Raw genomic sequence first — 19,204 nt, 5'->3', positions numbered from 1 at the left:
TACACTTGTACTTATTGGGCTACTAAGACGTCAGTGACAGTGGTGTGATGGACACACTGAGAAACGTGAGGCATGAAACTCTGTTTGCGCATGCTTGCGGCTTACTCTCGGTCTCCAGCTGGGCGAGTTTAAGCTATTGGCATTGTAAATGACAATGCCTTTTTTATGCTTTAAAATTTAAAAACAAAAATAAAAGGCATTGTTACTTGCAATGTCAATAGCTCAAACTCGCGTAAATGCGAGAACTATTGCATTGCAAATGCTTGTTTTTCATATGGAGAGCTTATTCTGCTTTATCGCTTGAAATTATGTAGTGATTATATTGCAGAGTTTAAAAATAGAAGACATAGGTTCTAGTCCCGTTGAGAAGTGCTAATTTCATGTTAGAATACCATGAGTTATAGCAAGAAAGCAAGGGGTGCACGCCATGTACACCATGCTGCCGTAAACCCAACACCTAACACTTGCAGTGGCAGGTTCGAGCCCTTGAAAAGATAGAAATATCTTCAAGGAATTTCCAGAAGCAAAGAATAACCTAAGCTCCCGGGAGATGAGCTGGGCTATAACGGACAAAAAGTTGATATTACCTCATTTCCAGATAGCCTTACTTGCCTTAACCCATAACTTTAGGCTGAGCTCTCCCTCGGCTAGAGGTCCATCCATCCCTGGAATACCCATTTATCCCCAAAAGTGCACTTTCTGGAATATTCCGACATGAAATGTCAGACACGACATATCAGTAAACGTCAAGGGACTATGCAGTGCTTCCAATGCTCAGCATTATTCCAACTCCAAGCTTTGCCTGCTCATGCCAGGTATGCAGCAGGGCAGGACGGGCTGCTGTCACTTCACCTCCTCTTCCGTGCAGTTCCTTCAACCCATTGTATCGATGCTGGGCCTGCTCGAGGCGGCTACTGAGGCGGTGTCACCGACGCTGGTCAGTCAGGTGCATGGACATCTAGCAGCAGTGAAGCTGCACCTTGCCAGCCATCGACTGCCAACCAGTCTAGTTGAGAACAGCTGATGCAGGCTGGTCACTGGGCCGACAGCATGGCAACCACTGGGCGGCATGGCGATCTCTGAGGCAGCAGCCTCCGCCAGCCAAATGTAAAAAAAAACAAAAAACGATCAGTAAACATGGTGCTTCCACAATGCAGCAGCGACAATTACAGAACCGATGTCCACCGCCTGAGAAGCTAATATATACAGCATTTGCAATGCAAAAGGCCTCGCATTTACGCAAGTTTAAGCTATTGGTATTGTAAATGACAATGCCTTTTATTTATGTTTTAAAAACGAAAACAAAAATAAAAGTCATTGTTATTTGCAATGTCAATAGCTCAAACTCGCATAAATGCGAGACCTATTGCATTGCAAATATTTGTGTTTCATTTAACCACCAGATGGCAGTCACAGCACACACACACAAACAAGCATTCCGTTTATAGGTTAAAACGAAATGCGAGTAGAATCGGTGCAGAGATAATTGATGTTCTAAAAATAGTGCTTAAATGAAGGAGACAGTGTAACGCCGCAAGTAAAAGACCCAGTCATGATGGGTGGTCCCAAAAGGAGACAGGGCGGTAACAAGGAGGGACTAAGAAGACTCATTATCAATGGGTAGTCAGCTGTACAATAGAACCTGTTACGTTACATGAGAGAAATGTTACTAAATAGAATGTTACAAAAATAAACAGGAGATTAGAAGAGGTAGGGTAAAACCATAGAAGGCAAGAACACAATATCAAACACAGCAAGCAAGGGTGAGGAATGTACAAGAAAATATTACAAATTTACAATGATGAACGAACTTCCTAGAGGGGTCTGTGAATGAAGGTATTAGTTCTGAAAGTGTGCATTACTGATACCCGATCCTGCAGTGGCACACTTTCAAGTCCCATACATGAGGATAGACCCGGTTCATGCCTTGATAGAAGTCAATAGGAGAAAAACAATCTCCTGATTACTTTTCTTATATCTCCCACTTTCCTCTTATAAAACGTTATGATGTAAGAGAAAGTGTCACTCTAAGTGTCACATATTTGGTTGTTGAATGTCACTCATAAGTACACTGAAACTATGAAAATGTCACACATAAGCAATCTGAAACCTTGGCAGCAATGTCTCAGAGTAAGCTAAATCAATGAAAATAAGTCCCAGTCCTCTTGCTGTCCTACCTTGAATTCCTTCTGCCTGGTCTTTCTTTTCCGAGTACAACAGCGACACCTGGCGTCTAAACTATAAATCGCATCGATCAGACAATCAGCGAGCACGGTTCCAGCGCCACGGACTCACCGGAAACAAACCCGGCGGCCATATTTGAATGCATAAAAGTGTGATTAAATTCACTAAGTGCGGCATGAAAGGTCATTACTACGAACAATCTTAAGTCGTTTCTACTTCGTAGTGAATAAGTTATTGAATGGGAAACGTGCCTATTTTCAATAAGTAAGTATCTAAAAAAAGAGTTCCAGAATTATTTTCAAGTCTACATCAAATGTGCTCAGTAATTACAGATCGGTAGGAGGTCTTTGTATCTACAGAGTTATTTAGACTTTCTGTTACTTGCCCATCTTATATCAACTAACGTACACATTGAACGAAGACGACTTCCGCCTATTACTTGCTTCCCAGAGATGGCCGCGTGTAGTCTCTCCTCTCTGTCCGCACCCCCAGACGCAGCCAACCTCCAGTCCTCTTTTCATGGCCACGGTTGCGGAGCCAGACAGAGCGCTGGCAGGGGAAGCAGTGGAAGATTGTCCGCCAGGGCCTCCGTACCGGAAGTAGCTCTGGGGCCGCCGCTCCGGCCCCTTTGTAGTGATTGGAGAGCTGGGCGTGGGAGCCGTGGTGAGTGAGAGGGACGGGGGCATGCAGCCGGGGCGGGCGAGGCCGGCGGGACCTCCCGGGGGTGCTAGCACTGCTGCTATGGCATGGGAAGGTATGCTGGGATCTGGGGAGGTGAGGAGCCAGTCTGGAGGTGCGAGGAGCATGTCCCCAGGGGACTGAAGCTCTCCTGCACTGGGGCTGCGGGGAGCCAGCCTCCTCCTGTGTGTCAGCCTCCCCCCGTGTGTCTGTCTCTCCCCTGATGCTCTCCTCCTCCCCCTGTGTGTCTGCCTCTCTCCTGGATGCTCCCCTCCTGGGCAGTGACAGTGGCTTGCCTCCCCGTGGTGGGGCTGTAGTAATCTGTGCACCCTGGCAGTGTGATGAGCCCCTGTGCTGGAGTATGAGCATCATTTCACCTGAGCAGCCTGTGCATCCTGCACTGCGATAGGATGTGTGGCTTCCCTTTCTGTGGCATGCCTTTCTTATAATCCTTGCACCAGGTGTATGTGTGCAGTATTTACATGGTGCAATCCAAGCCCAAAGGGAGCTAGTGCTGAACATGACCTAGGTAACAATATAGTGTGTGATTGGAGGAGTGGCTGGTTTCTAAGAGCAAAAGTTGACTTCAGTGCATCATTTATTGTTTAATTCTGTTTTTATTGATTTTGTTGCATTCTTATGATAGGCGACAGACGTTCGGGTAGCTGTCTATACATACAACCATAAATTATCAGTATGACATACATTTCTCTTTTCGTTTGTGCTGGGTGTACAGTTAATAACATACAGTCCCTTCCGTTGAGGATCAAGCATAGCCCTTGGTCTTCGACCAATGTTACATATTGCATAGGATACAACTTAATTTGACATGATTTAGTGTTCTTTAAAGAGGTGGGTCTTCAGCTCTTTCCTAAATCGGAGCAAGGTTAAAGCAGTTCTGATGGATACAGGGAAGTTGTTCCAGCTCATCCGTGCATACATTCAGAATGCCTGTTGCTTATTATTATTTTTTTTTTACCAATCTTTGCCTACATTCTGATGATACCCTGCCTGTGGTTGTGCCAAGAGCAACTGCGGATGGTGTTTTTGTCAGCAAGATGGGCATGGTTGTGATGTCTTTGTGAATCTGGTTTATAAAATGTTGCAGGCTGGTATGGGCAGCCAGAGCAGGTTCAGCAGGGTGGGGGAGATGGGATAATATTTATTCTTGCCTTTGATGAAGCGTGTTAATGCATATATAATGCCACTCCATATGGAAAGCGCTCTGATGCCTCCGGGTCCAGCCAGCACTATATAAAACTCATAAAATAAAAATAAAATAGGATTACTTGTAGGGTGGCGGGAAGTGTTAGAGCGAAGTAGCGATGATGTGTAGAAGGTCATTGTCACCTTCCAAATGTGATTGTACAAAACCTTGAACAGCTGTTACGAAACTGCTTTCTGAGAGGAATCTTTCACTTTAATAATGACAGCTGACACTATGGTGTCTTAATTTTCATGGCAGTCTGTTCCTTAAGTGTGAGGATGGTCTTCCCATTGAATCAGAGAGAGCTGGCATTTTGTAAAAGTTGGTGTTTGGAATCCTTCCTTCATACTGTTAAGCCAGTTATTTTTTTTTGCGAGACCAAATCGTACACATTGGCTTTTTAATATATATAAACATTATTAATATTGTTTGTATTTTTGTTTAGTATGTACAGGTACTCTATAGCTGTGCAACAATTGAGTATATTGCGTTTGCTGGAAACGATATTCTAATAAAAATGCAACAATGTTAAGAGTTTTGTTTGTGAATGAAAACTGGAGGGGCGATGCTTTAATTCAGAATTGACTTTTGCCACAAATATGTATGTGCAGATTTATGACTTTCTTCAGTGTCATAAATCATTATAATTTTCATGTAGGTTCAAATTAAAACAGTTGGTACTATGGCAAGCCTTTTGTAAGTGTCATTCTCCCTCCCACTGCAGGATTTGACATGTATAACATACATGCTGTGGACCGTCATACTCTCTCATCCTTTCTCCCCTATTAAAGTTGCCAGTATGGGAAGATGGCGAATTGCAATAGACTGGAATGTGGTCCGAGCAGTTGACAGTGTCTATTATTAACAAATCATTCAACATATCACGGTTTTTGATTCAGTGTAATGCCAGAAGTGTGACCCTTTTACCCGTACATAGATCCTGTGCCACATAACTCAAACTGTACCAAACTGATGAGGTTCAACAAGACCAACACTGGTTTGTTTGTGCTTTTTTTCCTCTTCAGACGGGTCAGGACCATGTAGTTCATTTAGACAGTTTCTATCGGATCAAGATAATATCTGATTTGTTGATGGCAGGTCCTTGTTTAAAGATGTTTAGTGGTTGAAAAACTATGGACTGGAATACACTCTGATGGATTGCAGGTGGTTGAGACCTTTGCAAACATATCACCCTTACCCTCTGGGTTTCATTATAAGGTTAGTGATATTACATTCCCAGCCCTTTTTTTGCAGTTAAACTGCATTAATGGATGCCTTCATTTAAAAAAAAAAAAAAAGAAAACCTTGAGCGTTTTTTTATAGAGGACTTGTGGGCTCAGATCCCTGAAAAACTTGAAGAAGAAAACATAATCTCTGGTCGTTTGTGAGGGTCATTAATAGCATCATTGGTGAGTTAGTACGTTTACTGCATAAAAATGTAGCTTTTGGGCAAGTTGTAAATTACATTTATTGCTTCCTGCTAAGTCTCTGGTTTGAAACGTCTGACAGCATTTTGTTGACAGGCTTATGGTTGTCCACTATTTTTCTAGTCTGGCTTTTTTTTCTTTGTGGAAATTTTTTATCAGTCCGCATTTCGTTACAGTGTATATTATGTTCAATTTGTCACTGTCTTTTTGAAAACTGATACATCTCTGACTTTTTCCATTAAATGTAAAAAGTATAATGGTCTTTTTTTTGTTAAAATTCGGAAACCATGATAGGATTTTTCTGGGTGGGATGTTAACATGCTGTGAACGTTTCTCTTTTGAATGTTAGGAAGGACTGAGATTTTCTCATCACCCTGCTTCACTTAAGGGAATTGAATGTCGGTGCCTGTGAAAAGAGTTCTGAGATGTTTAAATTGTATGTATAAAAGCAGTTCCCTGTTGTGTGGAATAAGTGCAGTTATTGCATCAAATCATGCATTGGGCATAAGAAGGATGATGTACATAAGAAGGATCATGCCCACTACTTATATCCTTGTTGATCTTTGTACAGCACATCGTGTGAATTGAGGAATGACAGTTTACGTTGTGGTGTAGAGGGGCAAAGTAAATAGATCTGTTCAGGTCAACTTTAGAGAACATGTCCTACTTGCACGCTCTGTTTTTTTTCTGTGAGGTTTACTGGATCTTTTTGCGAAAACTCTGTTAAAACAAACACACAAATTGGTCACTCTTTCAGAAATCTCATTTGAAACTCTGGTAGAAATATCAAAAGGCATTTTATGGAGAGTTGCCCCTTATGTATTTTGTTTGGTTACATAGTTGACATTTTGAATAGTTTCTATAGAGTTCCAAATACTCGGTCTGCAAAAAACTAATATTATACATTTGTCTACAGAGCAAAGCTATATTCCTACCAACCCTCCATGTTTCTACAAACAAACCTACATTTATCACAAAAGCTCATATAATTTGCACATCATTACATCCTATGTTTAGTCTCATAATGCCGGGAAGACTAGAAGTTCTGTATGGATGATGTAGTCCTTAATCATGGCTGTGCCTTCCAAATGTTTTCATAATGGCAAAATAAAGTGGATGTCTTTAAAAAAAAAAAAATCAGATTTCCTTGTTACAATACTTATGTGACTGTTTTCCATGATGCTGATTTCTGATGAAAGTGTGTTTCTAACAGGACCTGACTTAATTTTGAACAAAGAAGGGGTGCCTGTGCCTAGTATGGGGTTGTTTTGGTTATTTTTATACAACACATAATAAAGGGGAAAAGACGTCATTTTTATTTTGGGACACCTTCGTTTTTTTGGTGTTGGCGTCACCACTGAGAGTGTTTGGAGAACATTTTTTAATATTATACATGTAGGATGTTTGAGGCAGACCATTACCTGGTACGGTCAAACTGAACTCTTTTGACGTTAGACGTGAGCTCAGTTATGTTACAATTTGATCTTCAATGATTCTTACTGAACTCCCGAAAGAGTGTGTGTGTGTGTGTGTGTGTATGTGTATATGTATATATATCTCAGTAATAGAAGGGGTCCTTTATTCTTACTACAACTACATGGTGTCACGGTTTGGTGTTTATGGAAGAATCATCATGAAAGTGATTTCTATTTAAAAAATAAAAAGAAAACAATTCAGTTTTATTTTCCCCAAGTTCCGTTTTGAGGATTTAGTATTTGTGCAGCTTGTTCATTATACTTTCCCAAGAACTGTTCGCTATTTGAACACCGACAAGACTTTGCAATATGCATTTGTGTCCTCACTTCCCCATTCTTTTCAATCCTTGCTACAAGGTTTGCTTCAAGATGGTGCTCACTAAGGGAGTGGGCCCACATTGCTGCATATAGGGTAGCTGGCAGTTCAGCACATTGGACAGCAGCCTTTGAAAATACAGACCACGGGTTTTGTATACTCAGTTTGCATTATTAAAACCACCACACTTTAATTTGTTCTCCTTTGAATTTCTACATTCTTGTCTGCGCCCATGATACTGTATTCCAGCTCTGATTTCTGTACAAGTAGCACTCTCTCCCTCTTCTCGCCATGCCTTCTCATTCTTCAATCACTTCCTCTTCCAAAAATCCACATAGGCTATCCTTCTCTGCCAGCCTCCTGGGTCTTTAGTGAAGGCAGAAGCTGTGGTCAGACATTATTACTCAGAGGACGGAATGACTTTCAACTTCAGCGGTTTAAAACCGAAGCTCACATTATAATTTTCTGAGGATATGTTTGCAATCATGAAATAAAGGGTCCTTTCCTCCGAGTAGGTGTGCTCCCATTTCTGGTTGTACTCTGCTTCGTGGATGAAGTACCCATGTGAAAGGCTGCTATGGTACTGAAAGCGAGGACTTAAACGGTCCTCCTCGTCACATGTTTTTAGATCACCCTTGTAATCCATTTTTTTCTCTATGGTTCGACCTGAAACTTCATTTCTATCACCTTCAACTTCTCTTTCACATTGAGTCCCACCGGAAGAGTGATCAAAATTTCAAACCCCAGTGAAAGATAATGTCTAAGCTCATACATTCACATTGATACTGTTTTCCCCCTTTTTCATTTTCTTTTAAAATGAAACTTGCTACCACGGTTTTCTAGATCATTAGTATTGTAGCTATTATCTGTTACTCAACAGGGTGGTACTGATTTTATCATCCTTAGGATGAAAGGTTGATTGAGCCTCAACAACGTGTATGCATTCGTACTTGAAATATCATATATTGCTCCATAAAGAAGAGTAACCTAAGCTATTTTGCTTACTAAATCAGTTGGGCAATTGTGTTTTTTGGCAAAAAAGAACTATTAGTGGTGGTATGTAATGATGAAATAAATTAAGACACAACCTCGCCAATTATACAAAGTAGCGGTTCATATTGATTATCACACTTGTGCTGTCTAGATGTTTAGAGCAGGCCACCAGTTCAAGTACTAGTAAGATAGCTAAGGGGGGTAAGCACCAGCAGCGCAGATCTGCCTGCATCCTGGTGATCACTTTTAATCCTGAGAAAATGTCGTTTTTTAAACATTTTTTTTTTACTGTTGCGCAAACTTGATCTAAGAACATTGGTGCACTTTACATGAGCAGCAGGTCACATTACAATTTTTATGTTTTTGAATGCTCAGGAAGTTTAAATGATGTGTCCTTAATTTCAGGATGCTGAACCGAGGCCGTTGATTCAACCTGGTTCTCAGTTCCGAGTAGGCAGCTGTGGCTGTTTTTAAGCAACATCCCATAGCAAATGCTTTTGAGTTAGAGATCTGTGCGTAATCCGTAGGTAACCGATATGAATCTTCACAAGAAAGGTGAGCTGGTTTATGTGCCTTCTGCATATGACTGGGGATAATGTGCACATCTCTGGTAAGAGTGATAATGAGATGGCTCGGTCAATTCATGCGTTTGCTGCACAGGTTATAATCCTGGTACATTAGTACCGTGGATTGCATGCCTGCTATTTACATCTGTATGCATGGTGTATGCTTAGTTCCCCGGGGTGATAACTTAGTTATCAGTTATTTTCTTCTGAAGCTAAAGAGAAATCAATAGCTGTGATTTTGGAGCAACAGGTGCCTTTGTGCTGTGTCTTTCTGCATGGTCGCACGTAGAATGCATCCGTTGGATGTGCGATTTTCTTTGCCTCATTTGTAGACACAATGCATCGTGTCTTGCAGCACCTTTAACACATTTTTTTGCGACTATCGTTGCACTTTTACTAAGTAAGATACCTTTTGATAGGAAATCGTTTACCTTCATACAAAGTTTGGTGAAGTAGATCAGGGTCGCTTGTTTGTTAGCTAATTTTGTAGACAGGGTCGGAGTGTCATTGCTTCTTTTTAGTTCTGTCTGCCCTGCCCGTGTTTACCCAAAGCACTCCACGCCTTGAAGGAGTTCAGCACTGAGTGAGAGCCTACTATCACTGACTGAACTTCTCTGAAACTGATCTAATGCTATTTCCTGTCCAGTCACTTCAGCCTGCCTCTAACTTTTGGTCATTTCCCTTCCTGTCACATTTCATCAGATTCAACCAGTCTCTGTGTCTACTCTTATGCATGTGAAGTGAACGCAAAAACATGCACAATGTGCAGTGTTTGCAAGCAGACCTCTATATATGGTGTACCTCATAGTTGCCTTGACTTACAAGAGATATTTATTTAAGAGATATTATTTATGTCACAGAAGCATAGAACTCTCTATAGACGGTCAGTTCAGACCTTCTGAAGGCTCATTTAATTTACTGACTTTTGCCAGAGTGCCCAGGGCTAGTGAGCCCTGCAACCCTTGTGCTTTACGGCCAGCAAAATAACCTTCTCTGGACCCTCTGTATATGAGATCTGCTGCGGCCATTAGTAGCCTTCCGCTGGAAGTCCAGCGCGTATCTTGTTCTTTCCTAGAGCTGTGAACATATTGAGACATTTTATAAATGGAAACCTGTCCTTAGTACATCGTCATCATCCCTTTTTAGGTCTCGAACTCTGCCAATGCGCTTGCGCATTGCAGATGTCGAGACTATAGAGTTGAATCCAGGAAAGCTAAACCAGGCGGATTGCGCCGAGTGCATGTGCCCATGCACGCGCTTTCCATTTGCTCTCCGAGCCGCCTGCCTCGCATCATTGCATCAGACCCGCCACAGCAATGCCGCTTCACTTCAAAGGGATCCGCTCCCCCACCCCCTGCTTCACACTGCAAAGGAATGCGCCCCTCCACCCCCGCAATGCCGAGAGCATTTCTCAGCCGCTTTTCATTTCATTTCGCGGCCACTTTTAAGTATACTGCGTGTCTTTTGCGCTTGATGACATTTCTCTGTGGCTGCTGTATCAAGATTGATTCTCATGGAAAGTTTTCTGAGGATGCTATGTCTGTACATCTTCTGATAATTATTCATGGCTGTTCTGTGGCGACGAATTCTGATATTTCTTGACTGGTGCATCGTGATTGATTTTTTGATAGTTGTTAAGGTTGCTCAATGATTTTTGATTATGATATTTATTCATGGCTGCTTTGTCCTACTAATATTTTGCTCGTGGATTCAGCAGCATCACAGCAGTTCTAGATGATATTTATTTTTGGCTTGTGTGTCTTTACGGATTCTGATTGTTGTGGCAGTCGCTTTGCATCGTGATGATATTTCTTCCTGGCCGCTGTTTCAGGACTGACGTGGATCATATCTCTCTTAGCTGTCTCGTCCTAAGCTCCAGCCCATCACTCTTCCCCACCAGGGATGCCACGAGGCTTCTCTCAATGCCTCCTTGTTCTCTTCGCCAGTCTCTGCTGTTGATATTGGCGCAGGGAATGAGAACAGCAACAAATCTGCAGGCCTCATAATGTTGAACTAGTTGCTTGGCTGCTGTCTGGTGTGGACATTTCTTCTCACTCACGGGTGATTAAAGAGTGGTTTCAGATATTTGAGTTTTTAAGTAATGAAAAAGTCAAGTTAACTCTGAAAGCCAAAGGAAACTATTAATGAGCATTCCTCTGTTTATTTTCTACTTTTTCATTTGATATTTTTCTTTCTTTCTTGCTTTTTCTCTTGCTATCCCTCGTTGTCTCTTTCCTCTTTTTTCTTTCTGTCTCTCCTTTTGTATTTTTTTCTTTTATGTTTTTATTTTTTCCTTTCATATTAGTGTTTGCATTCTTTTTGTTCCCTTGGCTTTTAACACTCGTTCATTCACCTTTTTTCTTACACTGCTTTTCATTGTGTTAATCTTTTTCTTCTGCTCGCTAATTTTATTCAGTTTTCTCCTTCCATGGACCTTCTTTGTTCTCATCTTTAGGTATGGGGGTTTTCAGCACAGCTGTCAAAATAACCTGTTGTTTACAGCACACTTAGAGAAGGTGTTAGGCGTGCCCCTTTCAACCAATACCTTTTTTTCAGCAGCCCCTTTTAGCCATTGTCAGAAGACTTTTTCATTTGTCGCTTGACTCAGCCTAGATGGGTGGATCTGCCCCATCTGAAGCTACTGGCTGTAATGGTGTATCGTTCCACCACAAATGCAGTGTTTGCATTGAACTGCACGAGGGACTGGCTTCCAAGAAAAGTCCTCTTTGCCCGCTCCTGCTAGTTTCCACCCATATATCTACAGCTGTTCCTCATAGCGGCGGCTGGCACAGGTAAATGCAGTGGTTGGAGGGGACGGTCGACGGAAAAGGTATAATTAATTAAATAAATAATACCAAGTCCGTTGTCTGTCGGCTTCCCCCTGCCCTGCCACGCCCCAAAGCCCCACGGAGCTTACCTGTGCCGGCCACCGCTGGTTCCTCATCATGCTCCACAACCCCGTTACCCCAGCATCGCTCACTCAGCGCCACCACATTCTCACTCAGCGCCACCACATTCTCACTCAGCACCACCACATTATCACTCAGCACCACCACATTATCACTCAGCACCACCACATTATCACTCAGCACCACCACATTATCACTCAGCACCACCTCATTATCACTCAGCCCCACCACAGCATCACTCAGCCCCACCACAGCATCACTCGGCACCACCACAGCATCCACCACAGCATCACACAGCATCACTCAGCAGCAGCACCACAGCATCACTCAGCAGCACCACTCAGCACCACCACATCATCACTCAACACCACCACATCATCACTCAGCACCACCACATCATCACTCAGCACCACCACATCATCACTCAGCACCACCACATCATCACTCAGCACCATCACATAATCACTCAGCGCTACCCCAGCATCACTCAGCACCACCACATTATCACTCAGCACCATCACATTATCACTCAGCACCACCACATTTTCACTCAGCACCACCACAGCATCACTCAGCACCACCACAGCATCACTCAGCACCACCACAGCATCACTCAGCACCACCACAGCATCACTCAGCACCACCACAGCATCACTCAGCACCACCACAGCATCACTCAGCAGCAGCACCACATCATCACTCAGCACCACCACCACATCATCACTCAGCACCACCACATTATCACTCAGCACTACCCCAGCATCACTCGGCACCACCACAGCATCACTCGGCACCACTCAGCACCACCACATTATCACTCAGCCCCACCACAGCATCACTCAGCCCCACCACAGCATCACTCAGCCCCACCACAGCATCACTCGGCACCACCACAGCATCACTCGGCACCACCACAGCATCCACCACAGCATCACCACAGCATCTAACACAGCATCCACCACAGCATCCACCACAGCATCACTCAGCACCACCACAGCATCACTCAGCAGCAGCACCACAGCATCACTCAGCAGCACCACCACAGCACCACCACAGCATCACTCAGCACCACCACATCATCACTCAGCACCACCACATCATCACTCAGCACCATCACATTATCACTCAGCGCTACCACATTATCACTCAGCACCACCACATTATCACTCAGCACCACCACATTATCACTCAGCACCACCACAGCATCACTCAGCACTACCACAGCATCACTCAGCACCACCACATTTTCACTCAGCACCACCACATTTTCACTCAGCACCACCACAGCATCACTCAGCAGCAGCACAGCATCACTCAGCAGCAGCACCACATCATTACTCAGCACCACCACAGCATCACTCAGCAGCAGCACCACATCATCACTCAGCAGCACCACATTATCACTCAGCACCACCACATTATCACTCAGCACCACCACATTATCACTCAGCACCACCACATTATCACTCAGCACCACCACATTATCACTCAGCACCACCACATTATCACTCAGCGCTACCCCAGCATCACTCAGCGCTACCCCAGCATCACTCAGCACCACCACATTATCACTCAGCACCACCACATTATCACTCAGCACCACCACATTATCACTCAGCACCACCACATTATCACTCAGCACCACCACAGCATCACTCAGCACTACCACAGCATCACTCAGCACCACCACATTTTCACTCAGCACCACCACATTTTCACTCAGCACCACCACATTTTCACTCAGCACCACCACAGCATCACTCAGCACCACCACAGCATCACTCAGCACCACCACAGCATCACTCAGCAGCAGCACCACATCATCACTCAGCACCACCACATTATCACTCAGCACCACCACATTATCACTCAGCGCTACCCCAGCATCACTCAGCGCTACCCCAGCATCACTCAGCACCACCACATTTTCACTCAGCACCACCACATTATCACTCAGCACCACCACATTATCACTCAGCACCACCACATTATCACTCAGCACCACCACAGCATCACTCAGCACCACCACAGCATCACTCAGCACCACCACAGCATCACTCAGCACCACCACAGCATCACTCGGCACCACCACAGCATCACTCAGCACCACCACAGCATCCACCACAGCATCACCACAGCATCTACCACAGCATCCACCACAGCATCCACCACAGCATCACTCAGCACCACCACAGCATCACTCAGCAGCAGCACCACAGCATCACTCAGCAGCAGCACCACAGCATCACTCAGCAGCAGCACCACAGCACCACCACAGCATCACTCAGCACCACCACATCATCACTCAGCACCACCACATCATCACTCAGCACCATCACATCATCACTCAGCACCATCACATTATCACTCAGCGCTACCACATTATCACTCAGCACCACCACATTATCACTCAGCACCACCACATTATCACTCAGCACCACCACAGCATCACTCAGCACTACCACAGCATCACTCAGCACCACCACATTTTCACTCAGCACCACCACATTTTCACTCAGCACCACCACATTTTCACTCAGCACCACCATAGCATCACTCAGCAGCAGCACAGCATCACTCAGCAGCAGCACCACATCATTACTCAGCACCACCACAGCATCACTCAGCAGCAGCACCACATCATCACTCAGCAGCAGCACCACATTATCACTCAGCACCACCACATTATCACTCAGCACCACCACATTATCACTCAGCACCACCACATTATCACTCAGCGCTACCCCAGCATCACTCAGCACCACCACATTATCACTCAGCACCACCACATTATCACTCAGCACCACCACATTATCACTCAGCACCACCACAGCATCACTCAGCACTACCACAGCATCACTCAGCACCACCACATTTTCACTCAGCACCACCACATTTTCACTCAGCACCACCACATTTTCACTCAGCACCACCACAGCATCACTCAGCACCACCACAGCATCACTCAGCACCACCACAGCATCACTCAGCACCACCACATTATCACTCAGCACCACCACAGCATCACTCAGCACCACCACAGCATCACTCAGCACCACCACAGCATCACTCAGCCCCACCACAGCATCACTCGGCACCACCACAGCATCCACCACAGCATCACCACAGCATCTACCACAGCATCCACCACAGCATCACTCAGCACCACCACAGCATCACTCAGCAGCAGCACCACAGCATCACTCAGCAGCACCACCACAGCACCACCACAGCACCACCACAGCATCACTCAGCACCACCACATCATCACTCAGCACCACCACATCATCACTCAGCACCACCACAGCATCACTCAGCACTACCACAGCATCACTCAGCACCACCACATTTTCACTCAGCACCACCACATTTTCACTCAGCATCACCACAGCATCACTCAGCAGCAGCACAGCATCACTCAGCAGCAGCACCACATCATTACTCAGCACCACCACAGCATCACTCAGCAGCAGCACCACATCATCACTCAGCAGCACCACATTATCACTCAGCACCACCACATTATCACTCAGCACCACCACATTATCACTCAGCACCACCACATTATCACTCAGCACCACCACATTATCACTCAGCGCTACCCCAGCATCACTCGGCACCACCACATTATCACTCAGCACCACCACATTATCACTCAGCACCACCACATTATCACTCAGCACCACCACATTATCACTCAGCACCACCACATTATCACTCAGCACCACCACAGCATCACTCAGAACTACCACAGCATCACTCAGCACCACCACATTTTCACTCAGCACCACCACATTTTCACTCAGCACCACCACAGCATCACTCAGCACCACCACAGCATCACTCAGCACCACCACACCATCACTCAGCACCACCACAGCATCACTCAGCAGCAGCACCACATCATCACTCAGCACCACCACATTATCACTCAGCACCACCACATTATCACTCAGCGCTACCCCAGCATCACTCAGCACCACCACATCATCACTCAGCACCACCACATTATCACTCAGCGCTACCCCAGCATCACTCAGCGCTACCCCAGCATCACTCAGCGCTACCCCAGCATCACTCAGCACCACCACATTATCACTCAGCACCACCACATTATCACTCAGCACCACCACATTATCACTCAGCACCACCACATTATCACTCAGCACCACCACAGCATCACTCAGCACCACCACAGCATCACTCAGCACCACCACAGCATCACTCAGCACCACCACAGCATCACTCGGCACCACCACAGCATCACTCGGCACCACCACAGCATCCACCACAGCATCACCACAGCATCTACCACAGCATCCACCACAGCATCACTCAGCACCACCACAGCATCACTCAGCAGCACCACAGCACCACCACAGCATCACTCAGCACCACCACATCATCACTCAGCACCACCACATCATCACTCAGCACCATCACATCATCACTCAGCACCATCACATTATCACTCAGCGCTACCACATTATCACTCAGCACCACCACATTATCACTCAGCACCACCACATTATCACTCAGCACCACCACAGCATCACTCAGCACTACCACAGCATCACTCAGCACCACCACATTTTCACTCAGCACCACCACATTTTCACTCAGCACCACCACATTTTCACTCAGCACCACCATAGCATCACTCAGCAGCAGCACAGCATCACTCAGCAGCAGCACCACATCATTACTCAGCACCACCACAGCATCACTCAGCAGCAGCACCACATTATCACTCAGCACCACCACATTATCACTCAGCACCACCACATTATCACTCAGCACCACCACATTATCACTCAGCACCACCACATTATCACTCAGCGCTACCCCAGCATCACTCAGCACCACCACATTATCACTCAGCACCACCACATTATCACTCAGCACCACCACATTATCACTCAGCACCACCACAGCATCACTCAGCACTACCACAGCATCACTCAGCACCACCACATTTTCACTCAGCACCACCACATTTTCACTCAGCACCACCACAGCATCACTCAGCACCACCACAGCATCACTCAGCACCACCACAGCATCACTCAGCACCACCACATTATCACTCAGCACCACCACATTATCACTCAGCACCACCACAGCATCACTCAGCACCACCACAGCATCACTCAGCACCACCACAGCATCACTCAGCACCACCACAGCATCACTCAGCACCACCACAGCATCACTCAGCACCACCACAGCATCACTCAGAACCACCACAGCATCACTCGGCACCACTCAGCACCACCACATTATCACTCAGCGCCACCCCAGCATCACTCAGCGCCACCCCAGCATCACTCGGGGCCTCCATGGCATCACTCGGGGCCTCCATGGCATCACTCGGGGACCTCCGCGGCATCACTCGGGGACCTCCGCGGCATCACTCGGGGACCTCCGCGGCATCACTCGGGGACCTCCGCGGCATCACTCGGGGACCTCCGCGGCATCACTCGGGGACCTCCGCGGCATCACTCGGGGACCTCCGCGGCATCACTCGGGGACCTCCGCGGCATCACTCGGGGACCTCCGCGGCATCACTCGGGGACCTCCGCGGCATCACTCGGGGACCTCCGCGGCATCACTCGGGGACCTCCGCGGCATCACTCGGGGACCTCCGCGGCATCACTCGATGGCCTCCGCGGCATCACTCGATGGCCTCCGCGGCATCACTCGATGGCGTCCGCGGCATCACTCGATGGCCTCCACGGCATCACTCGATGGCCTCCACGGCATCACTCGGGGCAGGGATGTGGAATTCCTATAGCCCGACGCCCAGGACATATTGTGTGGCCCAGGACAAATTGTGTGGGGTCAAGGGGGACAAGTAGGCCCAACTCCCTGCAGCACAAACCCTTTGGCTGCCAGTTTGCAATAGAACATTAAGGGCCAGGGAAGGGCACAGCCTGAAGTCAAGTTATTTGTGTGCCTATGTTAATGCTGTTCAAACTTGTATTTATGGTTCTTAATTGAAAGCCTTTATTATTAGGGTGAGCGTTCTAAGTAAATGTAAGTTCTGACTGCACTCATGACAGTGGTTACAGTATAAAAATGTGTACTCACCGTTTCAAAGTTTAGCAATATGAGGCTATGCATAATGCTCCCAGAATGCAAGATTAATGACTCTTTACTTTCAATATAAAATGTTCCTAAAAAATTAAAGTAGGAAAAAAATACATTTTGCTAAACTACTGTGAAATTTCAGGTACCGTTTCTTTGCAGCATCATTTAGTAAAATGTGTTGATGCATGCTAGTATTTTGCAAAAATATTCGTACTGGAAAATCAGTGTAACCAGTTTCAATAAGATTATGAGAAACATAAAAATAAACAAGCAATGGAAAAGCCAGTAGGTCTGAAATTAGTGTCAGCTTTTTAATTTTGCCAATACGTGACTTGTTTTGGCATGGTTTTTGAAAACCCTTCTACGAGAGCTGGCGGGCCCTCACCATTATAACAAACATTGGCAAAAGCAAAAAAAAAATTGGTCTAAAAAAAGCACACACTGCCACATTAGTCACTGCCACTGAACAAAACGACTTTGTGTGCCAATATAGTCCGTCTGAAAGAGCTTAATGCCGTCACTCACAGTGAAGCCAGCCGATACAGAGAGAGAGAATTTTAATAAACACAAAAGGTTGTGGTTAAAGTCAGACCAAATTAGGGGCCCTATTATTAAAGAAAGTCTCAAAGTGCACCCTTGGTATATGTCCTTGCATTAAGTGCAGCCATATGGCTTTCGTGAATTTACAAGAATTTATAGAAGTAGGGCAAGAAATGTACTCCTGGAAAATATTTGTGAACTGCAGTTTATCATGAACAAATATGCATGTGTAGGTTTGCTCATGCGAAAACCCGAGTGTTTGCAAGGTCATTTTCCCATCAACCACTTTTTTCCCAACGGAAGAAGGTTTACGTCTGCCATTGTCAGGAGTAAATTTCTAACATTTATCAGTATTGGAAAAGATTAGAGAAAAGTGGTTGGAAACCCTTAAAACATGCAAGTTAGTAGATTTGCACAGACTTAAAGGGCATTCCAACCCTGGAACCATTGCTTACCACTACCTTCAGTCCCAGTATGTAGATCTGCAGAAACGTGGCAACATAAAGGGATTGCCAGCATTCAAGAGCCACTATGGTATGAGCACTGGCATAATCAGAGAGGCTATAAAAGCTCTTAAATAATGAGATTGCTGCCATAATTTGTCGCCGAACCACATGGCACCAAAGGGACAAGTGGATTTTGTTAAAGGACAAGTAGATTTATGAAGCAACTTGCCCCATGGACAAGTAGATATTTTAATAAATTCCACACCCCTACTTGGGGCCTCCTGGGCATCACTCGGGGCCTCCTGGGCATCACTCGGGGCCTCCTGGGCATCACTCGGGGCCTCCTGGGCATCACTCGGGGCCTCCTGGGCAT

General features: G+C 45.7%; 1 protein-coding gene across 2 annotated transcripts in view; it reads left to right on the top strand.

The window, feature by feature from the left end:
- The first annotated feature begins 2,751 nt into the window (after positions 1–2,751).
- Positions 2,752–19,204, top strand: part of EP400 (E1A binding protein p400) — a 657,563-nt gene continuing 641,110 nt past the window's right edge. For both annotated transcript variants that reach the window (XM_086942653.1, XM_086942654.1), the window contains exon 1: positions 2,752–2,847. The gene's annotated coding sequence lies outside the window, so the exon portion shown is untranslated. The remainder of the gene's footprint in view (positions 2,848–19,204) is intronic.

Source organism: Lissotriton vulgaris, chromosome 11 (assembly GCF_964263255.1).
Source record: "Lissotriton vulgaris chromosome 11, aLisVul1.2, whole genome shotgun sequence".
NCBI classification, from domain to species: domain Eukaryota; kingdom Metazoa; phylum Chordata; class Amphibia; order Caudata; family Salamandridae; genus Lissotriton; species Lissotriton vulgaris.
This window is presented reverse-complemented; position numbering and strand designations above follow the sequence as displayed.